Source organism: Aquarana catesbeiana, linkage group LG04, assembly GCF_042186555.1.
Source record: "Aquarana catesbeiana isolate 2022-GZ linkage group LG04, ASM4218655v1, whole genome shotgun sequence".
Classification (NCBI taxonomy): Eukaryota; Metazoa; Chordata; class Amphibia; order Anura; family Ranidae; genus Aquarana; species Aquarana catesbeiana.
In genome coordinates this window covers 652573419-652592268 of record NC_133327.1, presented here as the reverse complement: position 1 = coordinate 652592268, position 18850 = coordinate 652573419, and the positions used below count along the sequence as shown (strand labels likewise).

The 18850-nt window shown below is 40.7% G+C and overlaps 1 protein-coding gene across 1 annotated transcript in view; it reads left to right on the top strand.

Moving 5' to 3' along the window:
• The window catches only part of LRPPRC (leucine rich pentatricopeptide repeat containing), a 337307-nt gene that overhangs the window by 229396 nt on the left and 89061 nt on the right, over positions 1-18850 (top strand). The window lies entirely within an intron of this gene.

Sequence of the window (18850 nt, the reverse complement as noted above, 5' to 3'; positions counted from 1 at the left end):
AGTGCGCACCCTGGTGGGAGCAGACACTGGGGATTACAGTGGATATTTACATGTTTTCAAGCACCTGTGTATGGAATTTCCTTTTGAGGAATTTTCTTTTTCCTTGTCAAAAGAAGTTTATTGAGTATACAATGTTATAAAGATACATAAAGTAAGTTTACAAGGATCTATAAAGTAAGCTCATTGTTTTACAGTAGGGTTTATATAGGTAAATATCATGAAATTTCAAATATTAAACATTGGGTTCACGTAAACCTAAATTAAAGATATATATAATTTCCTTAGTTACTTTTGTAGGTATTTAAATGATTTATACCTACTATACATATTGTTTACAAGTAGAGTGTATATAGGTCAAATAAATTCTGATAATGAGCTTTAATCGTAAGGTGGAGAAAAGGAAAGAGAAAGAAGAAAAAGGGTTGAAAGGTAGAGGTATGGTCCACAAGGTTGTCCCGCTCGTCAGTTTATTATTCTTTTTAGTTCTCTTTGAAGCCTTAGAATGGGTGTCTCTGTAAGTCATTTAATCTGTTACCATGGCAACAGGACAGAGTCATTGAAGTTTGACAGGAACTGTTGTTTTATCCAAGGGTGCCAAAGTTTTTCAAATTTTGGAATTTGATTTTGATCGATGGCTACCATCTTAGCATGGGACATTGTATTATTCATTCTGTGAATTGTTTCTGCTAGTACCAATGTAGGAGATTTCCATGCCTTGGCCACTGTTTGTTTTGCAGCCGTTATTAGTTGGATCATTAGTTTGAATTGAGAGAGTGTTAACCATTCCGGTTTTAGATTAAGTAAAGTTAAATATGGATCTGGTTGTATTATTTTTTTAAATATTTTAGATGCAATCACGAAGACTTCCTTCCAGAAGGTTTGGATTACTGGGCACGTCCACCATATGTGTAAATATGTGCCTATTTCTGGGCATCCTCGAAAACAAAGAGCTGAGGTATTAGGTGAATATTTTGCCACTCTAGCGGGTACAAGGTACCAGCGAGTTAGGACTTTATAATTTGTCTCCAGTGCTAAGATGTTGGGTGAAGATGACTTGGATGTGAGCCATATGTTAGACCAGTCCGTGTCTTCTAAAGTTCGTCCCAGGTCCTCCTCCCACCTCTGAACGTAAGAGGGTCTATTAAGATTTGCTACTCCATATAATTGATTATAAAGTGATGAAATTGTACCTTTAGCAAATGGATCTTTTGTACAGATTGATTCAAAAATGGATAATTGGGATAATGGTGTATCCCCCTTTAGGAATGGTGTATAGAAATTTTTGATTTGGAGATATCTAAATATCTCAGAGTTTGGTAGATCATATTTTTCTCTAAGCGATGGGAATGAAAGGAATGATTTAGATGCTATGAAGTCATTTAGTGTCTGAATGCCTGATGTTGTCCAAGCTTTAAAAGAATTTGGGTAGATCCATGCCGGATAAAAGGCCGGATTTCTGATAAAAGAAAGGAGAGGATTGTGTGGAGATTGTAACTGATATTTGGTTTTTAGTTTATCCCAGAGAGATAAGAAGTGTTTAGTTATGGGATTATGAATTTTAAAGCGGTCTTTAGGATCAAGCCATAATAAATTTGATATTAATAGAGGGTCATTTTCTGAAGCCTCTATAAATACCCATAATGGGATTTCCTGTTTTGCTTGGTATTTGGACAGACTGGCCAAATGTGCCGCTCTGTAGTAGTTAGTAAAATTAGGGTATCCCAGGCCTCCTTTATTTTTGGGAAGATGTAGTGTGTGTATAGGTATACGTGGTTTAGAAGAGCCCCATATAAACGAAGTTGCTCTTTTTTGTACTATTCTCAAAAAATAGGAAGGAATTGGAATAGGGAGGACTCTGAATAGATAAAGCAATTTGGGTAGAATAGTCATTTTGATTGCATTAATCTTCCCCATCCAGGATAAAGGAAGTTGCGACCATTGTTTTATTAGATTTGTGATCTGTCTTAATACAGGAGGATAATTGGTTGAGAATAAGTCAGAATGAGATGCTGTTAAATGAATTCCAAGATATGGGATTGATTTTTCTGCCCATGTGAATGGGAGTGCAGCCCTAGCCGGGATCAATTCCATGTTTGTGAGTGAAATATTAAGCACTAGGCATTTCTTAGGATTAATCATAAGGCCGGATAGGGCTGCAAATCCATCAAGAGCTGGTATTAAGTTAGGACCAGAGACCTGTGGTGATGATAGAAAAAGTAATATATCGTCTGCAAATATACATAATTTGTGTGTAATACCTCCTACTTCAATACCAGTTATAGTTTGGTTTGTTCTGATGTATTGGGCCATGGGTTCGAGTATAAGGGCAAATAATAAGGGAGATAATGGGCAACCCTGTCGGGTACCTCTTTCGATATTAAAGGCTTCAGATTTGTATCCAGCATATTTTATATAGGCTTTGGGTTTATTATATAATGCTTTGATCCATGTTAAAAAGTGGGGTCCAAAACCCCATTTTTGTAATGAATATTGCATATATTGCCAGGATACTGTGTCAAATGCCCTCTTAATATCGAGAGATAGAAAACATAAAGGGATTTTCCGTTTTTTAGCAATATGTGCCAATAACACTGCCCTGCGTATATTATCGCCTGCCTGTCTATTTGGCATGAAGCCTACTTGATCTCTATGTATTAATTTTCCTATAATGCTATTGAGGCGTTTTGCTATTATTTTTGCTAATAATTTAATATCGAGGTTTAACAGAGAGATAGGCCGATAATTCACACAGGAAGTATCATCAGAAAGGGGTTTTGGGATCATACAAACAATTGCCATTAGTGTTTCTTGCCGAAAAGAATGTCCATCTAGAAGTTTGTTAAAAGTTTTAGTGAGAATGGGAGAGAGTATTTCTGAGAATGTTTTATAGTATAAAGCCGAGTAGCCGTCTGGGCCTGGTCTTTTGTTAAGTTTTAGGTCTTTTATGGCGTTAGCAACTTCATCTATAGTTATAGGCTCATCCAAACTGCTTTTTTGATTCTGAGATAACTCAGGTAAGGTTATTTTTGAGAAGAAGGATTCAGCCTCTGTAGGATTAAATTCATTGTTTGTCTTGTATAAAGTTGCGAGATGTGAGTGAAATTTATGGACTATTTTAACTGGATTACAAGTGTAAACATTTTTTGATAATTTCAAACGTATTGGTTTGAAAGATTTGTTAGTTGAATTTAATGCCCGAGCCAAATATGTACCTGGTTTGTTTGTATTCATGTAGAAATTGTGTTTGGAGCGTTTGAGGGATTTATCAACTGACTCAGTGAGAAATAGATCGTATTCCAATCTAGATTTTTCCAGATGAGATTTTGTACTCTGAGATGGATTATCTTGAAATGATATGTAGGCTGCATTAAAACTGAGTTCTAGTTTTTTTGCTAGATTTTTGCGTTCCCGTTTAAATAGTGCCATTTGTCTTTGTATTGTACCACGCAAGACAGGCTTATGAGCTTCCCACAGTGTTATTGGGGAGATGTCTGTTGTATTATTAATTGATATGTATTCCTTTAAAGCTTGTTCAATGGCCATCTGATGTAGTGGGTGTTTGAGCATTATGTCCGGTAAGTACCACGTTGGGTCATGCGCTTTTGGTATGGCTGAGGCTATAGTAGTGTATACTGCATTATGGTCAGACCACGGAATCGGAATTATATCTGATGCAATAATTTCTGGTATCATTCCTATTGTTAGAAAAATATGATCTATTCTGGTGAAGGTTTGATGAGGGTGCGAGAAATAAGTGAATTTCTTTTTCATTGGGTTACTTTCTCTCCATGAATCTACCAGATTGTATTTGGAAAGAAGTTGAGAAAAAGGTAATCTAGAGGTTATTTTGGATGGTGTAAAAGGTGATTTATCTAGAAATGGGAGGAGGACCTGGTTCGAATCCCCACACATTATCACTGTTCCTATTTTGTGTGTATTAATCACTTGTAATATATGTGAGAGGAATGGTGTAGGTTGTTTGTTAGGAGCGTAGTAGGAAATCACCGTGATTGCTGTATCCATTATATAACCCATGAGTATCAGGTATCTATCTTCTGGGTCTTTAATTTCTGATGATAAGGTGAATGGTGTGGATCGGTGAAATGCAGTTAGAGTTCCCCTTTGCTTGGTACAGGCAGAAGCCGTGTAAATTTGTTGATAAAAAGGAGAAATATATTTTGGAGTAGAATCTTTGGTGAAGTGTGTTTCTTGGAGGCATACTATGTGAGCCTTCTTGTTATGGAAAGTACGGAAGGCTTTGGTCCTTTTTTGAGGGACATTTATTCCCTGAACATTCAGGGAAAGTATATTTAGTGGTGCCATGGCAATAGATCAAATAGTTTTGACTTACTTTTTGTTATGCAGAGCTGACTGCGCAGATCAACCTGTGTGGACTGAAGAGATGAATAGATAGAAAAGAAACCAGTGAATTCTGGAGTAAAGAGTAAACAAAAAACATATGAGATTAGATGATACATTGTATAAATTATTTTTTGCAAGTAATCACAATTTACCCGTGAAAGAGAATAAATATCTCTCTCAGGGGAATAAGTGCCTTCGTCACACTCCCACATAATATGGTTGGGAGAATGAGGAGGGCTAATGGGGGTACACGGATCTTCCGCTTACAGGAGAGAAGTGCTATGTCAAAAGACATCAAAATGATGTTTCATTAATTGGAGTGCAGAATATAGTTTTTGTTGAAATTATTTATTCCAGGGTGGTTGTATATGGTTAGTCTTGCCCTAGGCTAAATAATTCAGTTAGAAAGGTACTGTTAATAACTTTGGTATTGATGAAGATAGTTTGACTTATTTTGGGCTTTTAACCCTTTTAGAGTAAACAATTACATATTTTATTCATATGTAACTGTTTAGATATGTTAACTCATAAAATTGAGGTTGTATTGCTTCAGATTAGAATAAACAAAAACATAATTCTAGGAACTAGTTAGGTAATAATATATTTGTTTTAAGAAAAGAAAGAAAAAGCTTCCATTACTTCTGGATTATTGAACATATTTGTCCTAAAAAGTAATAAATCTATTATTATTACCTGATAATATATAACTGAACAAGAATTTCCTTATTTCACTTATATATTCTAAGGCTATATGAATCAGAAGTAATAAGAAATATAACTGGAATGTAACATGATCCCACACAGTGTGTGACTATCAGAATGCAGTTACATTCAGTTATAAATAGTATAGTAGTATAATAGTATAATAAATGAAGAGATATCAGGAATTAGGATGTCAGTCCATTGAATCTTCTTGGTCCATGGATGATGTGGCATAACGGCCTCTTTTGTGAGAATGATGATTCCCATTTTGTTCTGAAATTTTCTGGGTGCTGCCTGAAGGTGAAGATGATGCCATTCTTCTGCGTGTGGAAGTGTTGCTGCTTGTGGGTTCTGTCAGATTTAATTTTAAAAGGGTTTGTTGTAGTTCATCTGCTGATCTGCTTCTGTAAATTGTACCTTGGTAGTTAAATCTGACTGAAAAGGGGAAGCCCCATTGATACATAATGTTGTGGCGTTGCAGTTCCATTAGTTGGGGTTCATGGATCGTCTTTTTAGTAATAGTAAGTTGGGATAGGTCAGCAAAAATTTGATAATTGTGTCCATGATAATTAAGTTCCTTTTTTTCTCTTGCAGCAATTAGTATTTGTTCTTTCGTTCTGTAATAATGAAATTTTGTGATTATATCACGTGGGGGTCCATCTTTCTTTTTGGCTGTGAGGGCTCTGTGTACTCTGTCCAGTTCTAAACGTTCAATAGGGATATCTGGCTTTAGTTCTTGTAATAGAGCAGTAATAGTAGATTGCAGGTCTGTCACAGTTTCAGGTATTCCCCTTATGCGCAAGTTTGAACGTCTGGCTCTATTTTCCTAATCTTCGAGCTTAGTTTGAAGTATTAAATTCTCTTCTTTTAATTGTTCCAATTCTGTTATATTTTCTTGGGTTGTAATTTCAATTTCATCCATTTTTATTTCTAAGGCTGCGGTGCGGTTTCCCAGCTCTCTTATTTCTTTGGTTAGGCTTTTTGTTATTTGGTTTGAGGTTTGTTTTAAAGCCTTATGAAGCATCTTTTCAAATTGTAATAATATTACTGGGGATACTGAGGAGGCTTGTGGAGAAGTTTGTGAGAGGATTTGTTCTGTATCTGACTCAAATGGAGAGTCTTGCTGTGACATTTTCTGTCTGTGAGAGCGCCCTGATGCTGTATCTTGTGAAGTGACTGGAGCTGCTTCAGCTGCAGTGAGTGCCTGTGAGCTCTTTGTGAGGTGATTTTTATTTCTGCCACGGTTTCCTCCCAGTACCATATTTCCTGCCCAAACTTTCACAGTTTGTTCCCTGGGGCAAAAAGGTTCAAATGGATACCTTTTGAGTCTACAGGCTCCGCTTTGTCCTTCTCTTCTCTCCTCAGCGGTGTGGAGCTCTAACAATGCATGTCTGCTCCGCCTCCTGCCCCCCTCGGGTTTTCTTTTTCTTTCACTTGGAGCATACTTGGACTCACACATTGGACTTTTTATGCATTTTTCTTTTGTTGCATTCACAGCATTTTATGCATAAGCACTTTTTTAATGTATTGCACAGCACTTTAACCACCTAAGGACTAGCCTCGTTTTGGATTTTAGGTGTTAACATGTTTAAAACAGGTTTTTTTTGCTAGAAAATAACTTAGAACCCCCAAACATTATATATTGTTTTTTTTTTAACACCCTAGAGAATAAAATGGCAGTCAATGCAATACTTTTTTTGCACCGTATTTGCGCAGCGGCCTTATAAGCTCACTTTTTTGGGAAAAAAAATCACTTTTTTGAATAAAAAAGACAACAGTAAAGTTAGCCCAATTTTTTTTTATATTGTGAGATATAATGTTATGCCAAGTAAATTGATACCCAACATGTCACGCTTCAAAATTGCGCCCCCTCGTGGAATGGCGTCAAACTTTTACCCTTAAAAATCTCCATAGGCGACGTTTAAAAAATTCTACAGGTTGCATGTTTTGCGTTACAGAGGAGCTCTAGGGCTAGAATTATTGCTCCCGGTCGTGGCAACACCTCACATGTGTGGTTTGATCACAGTTTTCATATGCAGGCGCTACTCACGTATGCGTTTGCTTCTGCGCGTGAGCTCGTTGGGACAGGGCGCTTTAAAAAAAATTTTTTTTTTTCTTATTTATTTTACTTTATTTTAATTATTTTTTCACTGTTTTAAAAAAAAAAAAATTGGATCACTTTTATTCCTATTACAAGGAATGTAAACATCCTTTGTAATAGAAAAAAGCATGACAGGTCCTCTTAAATATGAGATCTGGGGTCAAAAAGTCCTCAGATCTCATATTTGGACTTAAATGCAAAAAAAAAATGTTGTTTAAAAAAAATGACAAAAAAAATGCCTTTAAGACAAATGGGCGGAGCTGACGTTATGACGTTGCTTCCGCCCTCCTATGGTATGGAGACGGGTGGGGGCCATCTTAGCCTCACTTGTCTCCATACCCAGGAACTGACAGGTCCCGATCGCCTCCGCCGCTACCGGCGACTCCGGTAAGCGGCGGAGTGCGCGGGAGAGCGGCGGGAGGGTGGTGGCACATCTCCCGCCGCCGATAACGGTGATCTCGCGGTGAATCTGCCACGGAGACCACCATTATCGGAAACACAACCGGCTCCTGTAAAGATGGATACCTTGGTTGTGGCAGCAGCTGCTGCCGTTACTGAGATATCCACCTTCAAAGTGCCAACGTATATGTACAGGAGTCAGTCGGTAAGTGGGTAAGTTTTTTTGTACTGATTGATTCAGGTTTTTTACATTATGCATTGTTTTATATACAGTTCGGTCCATACAGGTCCAGGACACGGGTACAATTTTAGATTTTTTAAGGTATTTACTAAAACATATTCAAGCTATAGTTATATAATGGATATGGGCTGAAAGTGCACACTCTCGGGTTTAATTTGAAGGTATGTACATCCAAATCAGAGGAAGTGTTTAGTAATTACAGCTCTTAAAACTAGCCATCCCTCCATTTTCAAGGGACCAAAAGTAATTGGACAATTGAATCAAAAGCTGTTTCATGGCCAGGTGTGGGCTACTCCTTCATTATTTCTAAATCAATTAACCAGGTAAAAGGTCTGGAGTTGATTCTAAGTGTGGTATTTGGATTTGGAATCTATTGCTGTGAACTTACATCATGTGTTCAAAGGAGCTGTCCATGCAAGTGAAACAGGCCATTGTATGGCTTCAAAAACAAAAGAAATCCATCAGAGAGATAGCAGCAAAATTAGGAGTTGCCAAATAAACCGTTTGGTACATTCTGAGGAAAGAACGACGCACTGGTGAGCTCAGTAACATAAAAAGGCCTGGACGTCCACGGAAGGCAACAGTGGTGGATGATCGCAGGATCCTCTCTATGGTAAAGAAAAACACATTCACAACATCCAGACAAGTGAAGGACACTCTCCAGGGCGTATCATTTTCAAAGTCTATAATCAAGAGAAGACTTCACGAGAGCAAATACAGAGGATTCACCACAAGGTGCGAACTATTCATAAGCCTGAAGAATAGAAAAGCTAGATTTTTTGACTTTGCCAAAATAACATCTAAAAAAGCCAGACCAGTTCTGGAAAAGCATTCTTTGGACGGATGAAACGAAGATTAATTTGTGCTAGAATGATGTGAAGAAAGTGTGGAGAATGCTTGGAACAGCTCATGATCCAAAGCACACAACGTCATCTGTAAAACATGGTGGAGCTTGCGGTGTGATGGCATGGGCATGCATGGCTTCCAGTGGCACAGGGTCATTGGTGTTTATTGATGATGTGACAGAAGCAACCAGATGAATTCTGCAGTGTTTAGAGATATACTGTCAGCCCAGATTCAGCCAAATGCAGCAAAGTTGATTGGACGGCACTTCACAGTACAGATGGACAATGATCCAAAACACACTGCGAAAGCAACCCAGGAGCTTTTGAAGGAAAAGAAGTGGAATATTCTGCAATGGCTGAGTCAATCACCTGATCTCAACCCAATTGAGCATGCATTTCACTTTCTGAAGGCAAAATTAAAGGCCCACAAACAAAGAACTGAAGACGGCTGCAATTAGAGCCTGACAAAGCATCAGAAAGGGGGAAACCCAGTCTTTGGTAATGTCCATGGGTTCCAGACTTCAGGCAGTCATTGCCAGTAAAGGATTCTCAACAAAATGTTAGAAACGCACATTTTATTTATGATTGTATTTGTCCAATTACATTTGAGTCCCTGAAAATGGGGGGACTGTATATAAATGGTTGCAGTTCCTAAAATTTGTACTTGATATTTATGTTCAACCCCGAAAGTCTGCACTTCAAATTAATTTGGATCTTTTTGTTTTGATTTTATTCTGGTAGATACAGAGCAAAAAGTATGGCAATTGTTCCCATGTCCAAATATATATGGACCTAACTATATGCACCTAGCACTTGTAAACAATAGTAGGGTAGCGCCATTTTTAACTTTCCTCTATTTTTTTTTATGGTATTCTCGCACCATTAAGCTGCAGCTGTTAAGCTGTTTTTTTTATTTTGGGATTTTTTGGCACATTGGTCATTTAAATACATTAATCCTTAAATTGCAAAAAAGAAATGAGTAGACCCACATCCGTCTAAAAACTTATATACATATCTGTCATCATTCAATTGTGGATACTTTTTGGAGTATCTACAGTTTGTTATAGATGGTCAGATTATTTTCTGATCTTTCATTTATGAATGACAGGCATTTAAACACATAACATTATCAGCCCCTTTCAGGGTGCTTCTTGCTTTGGCTTAACAATGTTTCTAATCCATCTCAGAGGAAACAAACTATAAAACAATTCCTGGTTTGAAGATCCGAAGATTATAATCACGTTTTATCTTGATTGCCTTTCTTATGAATTATAGAATCAACAGGGAGTAGTATTTGATGTTGGAAGTGGAACACATTGAAGTGGAAGATATGATGAATTGAAAGTTACAATTTTCTTTATGGTCTGAGTAGGGATTGTAAATCAACGATTGTGCTGTGTGTACATAATGTTTCCTGGGACTGATAATGTGACATATTTAAAAAAAAAAAAACAGTTGTTTGGAAGGAAGTTGTCAGATCGAAACACAGGCTTTTTTGTGCTTTCTGATGCCTTTTGTTCATATGCTAATAGTCTTGAGTGTATTTTATGTCTTTGCATTGTTTAATCTCTTATTTACTGGAGTGATTTTTAAATACCCTTTTATCTTTGTGACTGCATATGCAGTCCCGGTTAGACAATAGAGTGAATTGGTGTAAAATTAACGATTGTCACTCATAAAGAACACTATCCCTTAATGACAGGTGAAAGTCATGAAGCCTGGTAGTAAATAATGCTGATTGTTGGTGTAAAATTAAAGTGGACCTCCGGGCTAACAGCATTTGAAATACACATGCTTTTTGCTTGGCCTGTCGAAAGACTTGTGCTTCACGTGTCATTTGCATAGTCAGACGGGTGACACACATATTTTCTGGAGCAGCTATGTGGCTTCCTATGTCACCTCTGCTTCTCTACTGTCATCATTGGGCAAAAAATCAGCTTTATCACCTCTGACCAGTGGTCACGGAACGAACGTGAAAGAAAAAAAAGTAACAATAGACCATTAGCAAAGTGATGAGAGAGATCTGTTTGTACTGTTCTTAATCATACATCACCTGCCTTCTTCATATACATGACTACTTCAGTTTTGCTTCCTCCTGCAGATTAATGGACTTTGCCCTGAAAAATGTCAGGTTTTGCCAAACAAGCATAACCCCTCCCAACTCGCCAAACCTCATTTTTATGCTAGTTTCCTTGGATGACAAATGCATCTGTGAAGTCTATAAAGATTCCTTTGTGGCTTTTCTGCAGCCTGGACTGATGAGCATCCCTCTTAAGTGGATTCCTATGATGTGCACTCCTCCTGATAGGCACTCCAGTACACAAAGGACTAACTGTATGGTGACATATGGCCCAGCTTTGGCGGCTATGCTACGCCACCAGCGGAAAGCGATATACTGTCCCAACAGTGTTTAAAAGGGGACCAAGCAGCACAAGCACATTGATATGCTGTCAACAGACGCATGAGTGGACTCCATTTTGGTTTTGTGCAGGGGTTTCTTGCTATCATCAGGTGTGTTGGTTATTGCCAGACACTCCTCTCAGCTGAGAGGCCTTCTCATCTCTGGTATCATAGGCCTGGTAGGGAGACGGGGGGATTATGGGATGGGCTCCCAAACCCCTGTATCGAGTAAGAAGATTCCGTTTCATAGTTTACCCTTCAAGGGCACAGTCCTCTGCTTCCTTTGTGCCTCAAAGAATTCTCAGCTGCAATTTCTGTTCTGTGGGAACAACTCTATAGTGATCTCAAAGATTTGGAAGGCCTGGAGAAGGAACATGGGCATTCACCTCCCCCCTCCACTTTCTCAGGAGGATGCGGTGTTGGAGAAACTTCCCCTGTATTAGGAGTTAGAGATTGAGGAAGCTAAGTCCTCTTTAAATGATTTCTCTCAAGAAGGATCTCATAGTTTGGGATTGTCACCGGCACAAAGGTCCACAGTAAGCTTTCTGCAGAATGCGGTACGTACAAATTTGAAGTTGCCGCTTCCAGAGTTTTCTTCAAAAGTTATGGGGTTTAGGTCCTGGTGGCCGCATAGGAACCCCAAATTGTTTCCTGTACATCCTCATTTGCAAGAATTAAAGTATGCTGACTGGGCGCACATGGAGAAGATGTTCTCACTGCCACAACTGTTTGCTTAGCATTGTCCCATAGAAGTGGAATCCTACAAAAAATTTGATTTCCCTGTTGTGGACCCAGTCATTTTCTACTTGAACAAAACCGTGATGATCCCAGTGGATGGGGTCCCAGTCTCTCTAAAGGTACATTTTTTTTCTCTGGTAGGTGCAGCCCTGCAGCCAGCTGTGGCTGCAGTGGGTGGTGCCAAGCTTTCAAAGTTTGGGTTAAGCAATATGGTTCTAAAGAAGCTGATCCGGGGGATTCTGCTATGAGGCATTATCTGAATGATTTCCTGAGGGCCTTAGTTTCTCAGTCAATGACATAGAGGACTCTGTATGGCAGCTTTCCAGATTAGTTACCATGTCAGACCATATCCTCTGTCTTAAGTGCTGGTTGGCAGAACTTCCCTGCAAGAAGCAACTTGAGAGAATGACCTTTAATGGCACGTATTTATTTAGGCCATCTTTTTTATGCTTTCTTTCAGAAGGTGACTGTGGGTTAGCATACACTTTTTACCCTGAAGAAGGCAAAATCATCAGGTCAGAAGTCAGAGCAGCCTTCCAAATCAAAGAAGCATTTCTTTCGTAAGGAGATGTCTAGTTCCAAGCAGAAGCCTACCAACCAACGGTCGTCTGGAATCTAAGAAGGGGGTAGATGAAATTAGTTTACAGTGTGGTGTCCAGAGGTTAGAAACTGGAGTCCCCCCCCCTCCAAGCTTTATGCATTTAAGGGTCTCTTTGTGGTCATATAAAATGTTTTCTTTGCAGCCCTAGAAAGGCTGCTGTCTCAAGGGCACTGTCTTCTCTCCAGTGCCGGAGGGATGCAGAATTTCAGAGTAGCGTTCTCCCAATCGGTGATTGCTTCGCTTCATTAGGGGGACTTCATGGCATTGGTAGATAACAAGGATGCCCTGCCCTCATCAACAGTTTCTGGGGTTGAAGGTAGAGGACCACCACTATCAGTTTGACATTGCCATTTTGTTTGTCCTTTAACTCCCAAAATGTTTGCCAAAGTGTTGGCTCCAGGTCTGGGATTGTTGAGGACCCGGGTTATGACCATAGTGGGATGCCTGGACAACCTGCTTTTTAGAGAGCAATCAGACTTTGGCAACAAATGTCCATCTGATGGTGCATGTCCTGAAAAAGGTTTGGCTGGACAATGAACTTTCAGAAGTCTTCCTTGATTTTGAAGCAACTTCTGATGTTTTTAGCCCTGGATGTGGCACAGGCAAAGCTGCTTCTTATGCAGGAGAAATGTCTGTCCCTCTGCTCTCAGGTGGAGTCTCTTAGGTCACTGGAGAATCCCTAGGCACTGTATACCTAACGTGGTTTCCTTGTTCAACCAGAGTCCGGATACTGTGTTGCCTTCTTTTTGTCCTAATCCTAAATAGCCTTTGGAGAAGATGCTTCACTCCTTGGATGGTAGAGCTGTGTGGCTTTTTCCCAATGCTACAGTTTAGTTTCAATAGGGTCCATGCAATGGTCCGCCTGCTTCTTGGTCCACTAATTTCAGGTGGATTTGTCAACTTTTCTCAGGCTCTGCAGTCTTAAGGACAAGGTTTTTCCTTTCCTGGTCAAGGCACATTCCACCAAGAGTGTAATTGCTTCCTGTGTTATTCAGCATCAAGCTTCTGTTCTATTTTGTGAGGCTACTACCTGGTTTTCACACTTTTACAGAGTTTTTTCAGGTAGATGTTCTCACCTCTGTGGATGCCATTTTTGTGTGGAAGGTCTTGCAGACAGTTCTGTATGGAGTTTTTCCCTGTTCTGTTAGAGGTTTTGAGGCTTGTTGGCTTGTTCTTCTGTTGTTGACCCCTCGTGCAGTATGTTAGGACATCCCAAATAGTCATGAATATGAAGAAGTCCTTTAGTGTATTTCAAGAAAAGGATTTTACAGGTAAACCAGAAATCCAAATTACCCGTTTGCCTGAATTTCTATTGAAAGCAAAATTGTGGTTTACTAATTTATTACTTCCCTTTTCTCCACTCCCCCACTGCTCCATTCAGTGAAAGGGTATACCTGGCCATGGGAGCATATGTAACTTGCTGCATGCGACAACACTAAGGCCACTCAGTGCTGAACCACTGGTAGTCAGTAGCCCTGTCAAAGCTTATTTACATCCTTTTTTTTTCCTCCTTCTCCTGGTGGTTGAATGGAGCAGCGAGGAAATTAATCTACCATAAGTATAGGTGTTTCTGGAAGTGTGCATCTAAAAGTGATCCTTTTACTTTGCTCTGCATGGAGTTTAAGCTGGCAAAATGTAATATTTAAGATATAAGAAGCCAGTATTTTATTTTATCAGCTGAATGGCACCTAAGATACAGTATGTGCTAGAAGTGCAGCTATCCCCGAAATATCAGAGGATAGTCCCAGACTTTAATGTGGTGTTTAGCAAAGCTGACGTTTTAGTTTTTGGTTACTTTGGATTACTTATTGGGTTCAGTCCTTTTTTAATCGAACCCAGCTGAAAGATATGTTTATTTGCGTTTCCAGCTTTACACACCTGCTACAGCCTGTATATTTGCACATTGCTGTTCTGCTCTGCTATTTTTCAGGAGGAATTCAAGGCAAAAAGCTAAAAATTTTAGGGTACCTATTGGGCACAATCACTTCTAGATGTTCTCTATAAGATAGCAGATCTTCAGTTTTTGAACTCAGTTCCAGTTTACTTTATCTCCAATGTTTATTTACTTCTCCAGATGGGCTCTCATTGAGGTGAACTTGATTCTTAATGACATATGTATCGCTGCACGGGATGGATGGCTTCTCATGCAGTCAAGCAGGCAGGCTTGGTTGTTTGTAATTCACTCAGATGTAAGAGATGAGCTACAAATATGGACTGCTGTGCAAGCCAAGGAGATTTAGTTAATCTGACCTAGATGTTCTTTTGATGATTGAGACCCTGTCCTCTCGAAACAGTTCTCAATATCAAAATGAAATTCAAGGATATCTGGCGCTTAGCTCCTGCGTCCTCGCAATGACAGCCTTTTTCAATCAGCGAGGAACAAGAGGGAGATTTACTATATTAAGTTGTGAAGCTTTGCAGCTCTTTAGATCATTGGCATTTGAGTCTGCAATGATATTGAAAGTTGTCAGAGGCTGTAGCTCCTGTCTCTTTGGGAGGAGGATTAACAAGAAGTGAGACCAACTTACTTTTCAATATCATTTTATTTCCTGCTTTCATTTTTTTTTTCCTGCTCAATGCATTTATTTTACAAATTCACATAACTTTGGCATAGTACACAGCTCTAGCCAGAAGATGAACAATAGAACAGTGGTAAATATTTTAAAACTCAGTATCCGGGGGTATCTAACACCAGAACGTTCTTTCCAGCTTTGAATAGGGGGTGGAAAGTTGGAACTCCTTTAAGACCCCGTTCACATCTCCGCATTCCAAATTGCGGGCGCAATCCCGTATGTTCCTGGTGCGTTGCCCCGTCGATTTCAATAGCACCCAAAGGCAGCACGATTTTCCAGCAATTCGTCGGGCGACAATCGCGGTAAAAACGCGGGATGCCTATCGCCCGAAAGAAGTTTATGACCTTTTTTTGGGCGACGGGTGTCCCGCGATTCTATTTGTGAGATTTTTCCGCAATTGTTGCCCCCCATACGCCTAGATGTGAACAGAGCCTTAAGGTTTTTATTATGGTCTGTTTTACCTGTGGGGTGATGAGCATTCTCGATTTATCCTAGGGACAACTATCATCTGAGACTGAAAGTGAGGGAGAATCTTAAATTTGAGTTGTCACCAGAACAGGAATAAAGGGGAATCTTCTAATGGGGATACTAGTTCCAGTAGCTGTTTTCTAATCAGGCATTTCCCTCACTTTGGAAAGATGTACTCTCACTTCCTGTTTTGTCTACAGAACAGAAAATGAAGAGAAATCTCCCCAATGGGTCACAAATGGGGGAAAAAATAAATAAATAATAATAAACATGTTATACTCATCTGCTCTGTGCATTGGTATTGCACAGAGCGACTCTGAACTTCCTCTTCTGGGGTGCCTAGAATCCAGTCAGGCAATGCCACGAGTGGCCTACATCAGCCATCAAGGAGGTACTAGAAGTCACGCTGCTCAGAGAAGTGCCCTTTGTTATCAGTTGGGCGGACAAGTTCTAGTCCTGTTCATGGTCTACATCCCAGATGCGGAAAATTGGTGCGTGGACTTCATTAGCAATCATCATCTGATTCTAGGGGAATGGGCTCTCTACCCAAGGCTGGTCCAAGCCTTTTGCCACAAGGCGGGGGGGGGGGGGGGGGTGCTGAATGGGGATCTTCTGGCATCCAGATTCAACAACGAACTTGATAGATTTGTCACCAGGTACAGAGACTGTTCACATTGGACACCCTGGTGTTTTAGTGGCATCAGTTCAACCTGATCTATGCCCTATCCCTCATCTGCTCCACAGTATCAAGAAGGAGGTCATTCCTGTGATTCTCATTGCAATGAAGTGGCCTCGGAGGGCATAGTACTCGGACATGCTTAGACTTCTGTCAGACTTAGTGGGAGTCCCACCCCCATATATTTACCTGTGACTCAGTAGGACCCTAACTTAGTTCTTTCAGCCCTTTAGAAGCCATTCTTAGTACCTATTAAGGATACTCCCTTATCTGACCTCACTCGCAAGGTGACTTTTCTTGTTGCTGTCACCTTGGCGAGGAATGCCTTTTGATTTAACGGCCTATTCTTGTAAAGATCCTTCTCCTAGTGTTACACATGGACAAGATTTCCTGAGGCCAAAAGGTGTTTTCCTTCCACCTCAACCAGGACATTGTCCTTCCCTCTTTATGTCCTGCTCCAAAAGAAATTTCTCACCACTGTCACAACATGATACATTGCTGTGAGTCTGCTTTTCTGTTACTTCCTCCTTTTGGCAATCAGATTCCTCCTTTGTTCTTCCTGAAATTCCCTTCAGGCTCGGTTCACACTTATGCGATGCGGGCAATGCAGTGAATCCTGTGTGTTTCCTGCATCGCATTGCAATCACGCGGCATCCATGCGATCTGCAGCGGTGTCAATGTTATCTTCACAACACCCCAAAACAGATCGCAAAACACAGTGCAATTGCCAGAATCGCATCACATGGGTGTGAACACCCATGCAATGCGATTCAGGTGTGGAGGGAAAAAAGGGTCCTGCACCATTTTGTTGCGAATGTGATTTCAGCCTTACAAACTGCATGGCTGAAATCGCACCGCACAGACATCACATGTGATGTGCACAGAAATGCCATGCGAATCACATGCGATGTCTGCAATCGCAGCAGTGTGAAACTAGACATAGAAGGATCCCTGCTTCTCTCTACCATTGCTAGGTGAATTTGATAAGTTATCATTTGAGCCTATAGTCTAAGGATAAGGGTTCCTTCCTTCCCTGTTAAGGTGCACTGTACCCAATCTGTGTTGTGCTTCATGGGCTTTTCAGCATCAGGCATCTGTTTCTCAGATATGCAAGGCTGCCACCTGGACTTAGTTTCACGTTAAAGTTCTACCAAGTGGATGTTTAGATTTCAGTCATAAGGTGCAACAAGCTGCTCTCTGTACCTGACGAGTCTTCTTGACCCATTTATGTGGGCCTGTTTGCTGGGTTGTCCACCCTTCAGTTGGGCTGCTTTTGGAAGCCCCAATTGTAATGATTTGAAGAAGCCCTTGTCCTGTACTACAGGGCTAAAAATTTCAAGTCCTGAGTTACTAGCCAGGCCTTGAGGGTTACTCGCTACCAGTTGCCCCACCCAACCCCTACCTGTCCCGTCCCTAATTCCACCCCCATAAATTATCTCATGAAATGACACTTAAATGTTTTATACAGAATTAAGTTACAAAAATAAATATTAGCAACAACTTTATCAGTGCAGCCTCACCTGTGCTCATCAATGACGCTTCACCTGTGCTCTTTAATGACGCTTCACCTGTGCTCTTTAATGACGCTTCACCTGTGCTCTTTAATGACGCTTCACCTGTGCTCTTTAATGACGCTTCACCTGTGCTCTTTAATGACGCTTCACCTGTGCTCTTTAATGACGCTTCACCTGTGCTCTTTAATGACGCTTCACCTGTGCTCTTTAATGACGCTTCACCTGTGCTCTTTAATGACGCTTCACCTGTGCTCTTTAATGACGCTTCACCTGTGCTCTTTAATGACGCTTCACCTGTGCTCTTTAATGACGCTTCACCTGTGCTCTTTAATGACGCTTCACCTGTGCTCTTTAATGACGCTTCACCTGTGCTCTTTAATGACGCTTCACCTGTGCTCTTTAATGACGCTTCACCTGTGCTCTTTAATGACGCTTCACCTGTGCTCTTTAATGACGCTTCACCTGTGCTCTTTAATGACGCTTCACCTGTGCTCATCAATGACGCTTCACCTGTGCTCATCAATGACGCTTCACCTGTGCCCAACAATACAGCCTACCTGTGCCCAACAATGCAGCCTACCTGTGCCCAACAATGCAGCCTACCTGCGCCCAACAATGCCACTTCACCTGCGCCCATCAATGCAGCCTACCTGTGCAGAGGAAAGAGGAAAGGAAGAGGATTGCCAGCTGGATCATCAGCATGCCGAGGAACATAGCTGTAACAGCTTTCATTTGAATTGCCAAGTGTTTCCACCGCTCGCAGTCGCATACAGCCCAGCCTCCTAGCCCGGGTACTTTGATATACGGAACACATCCCAGCATTGGACAGGTTATCTGTCTATCAAAGTACCTGGGCCAGGAGGCGGGGCTGTGAGTGGCGGGAACACTCGGCAAATCTAATGAAAGCTGTTGCAGCGATGTTCCTCTGTGCTCTTATGATCTGGCTGCCTGCTCTCCTCTCTTCCCCGGGGCGATCGCTGGGAGAACGGCTCCCATTGAACCCCGCCTGCCGGCGGTGCTCCCCCACGCTCCGAGGCAGCCCACACTTGCTGGACCTCATTTTCCACTATACAAGTATAAAAATTGAGGGCTGCTGTACTATATGATCTAAGAAAAAAGGAATTTGGACTTGCCAGCTAAATCAGTTTCCTGGAGCACAGCATAGTGCACAGGACCCATAGTGCTTTATAGTGCCACCTACAGGAGTAGGACACCAAGCAGAAAATAACA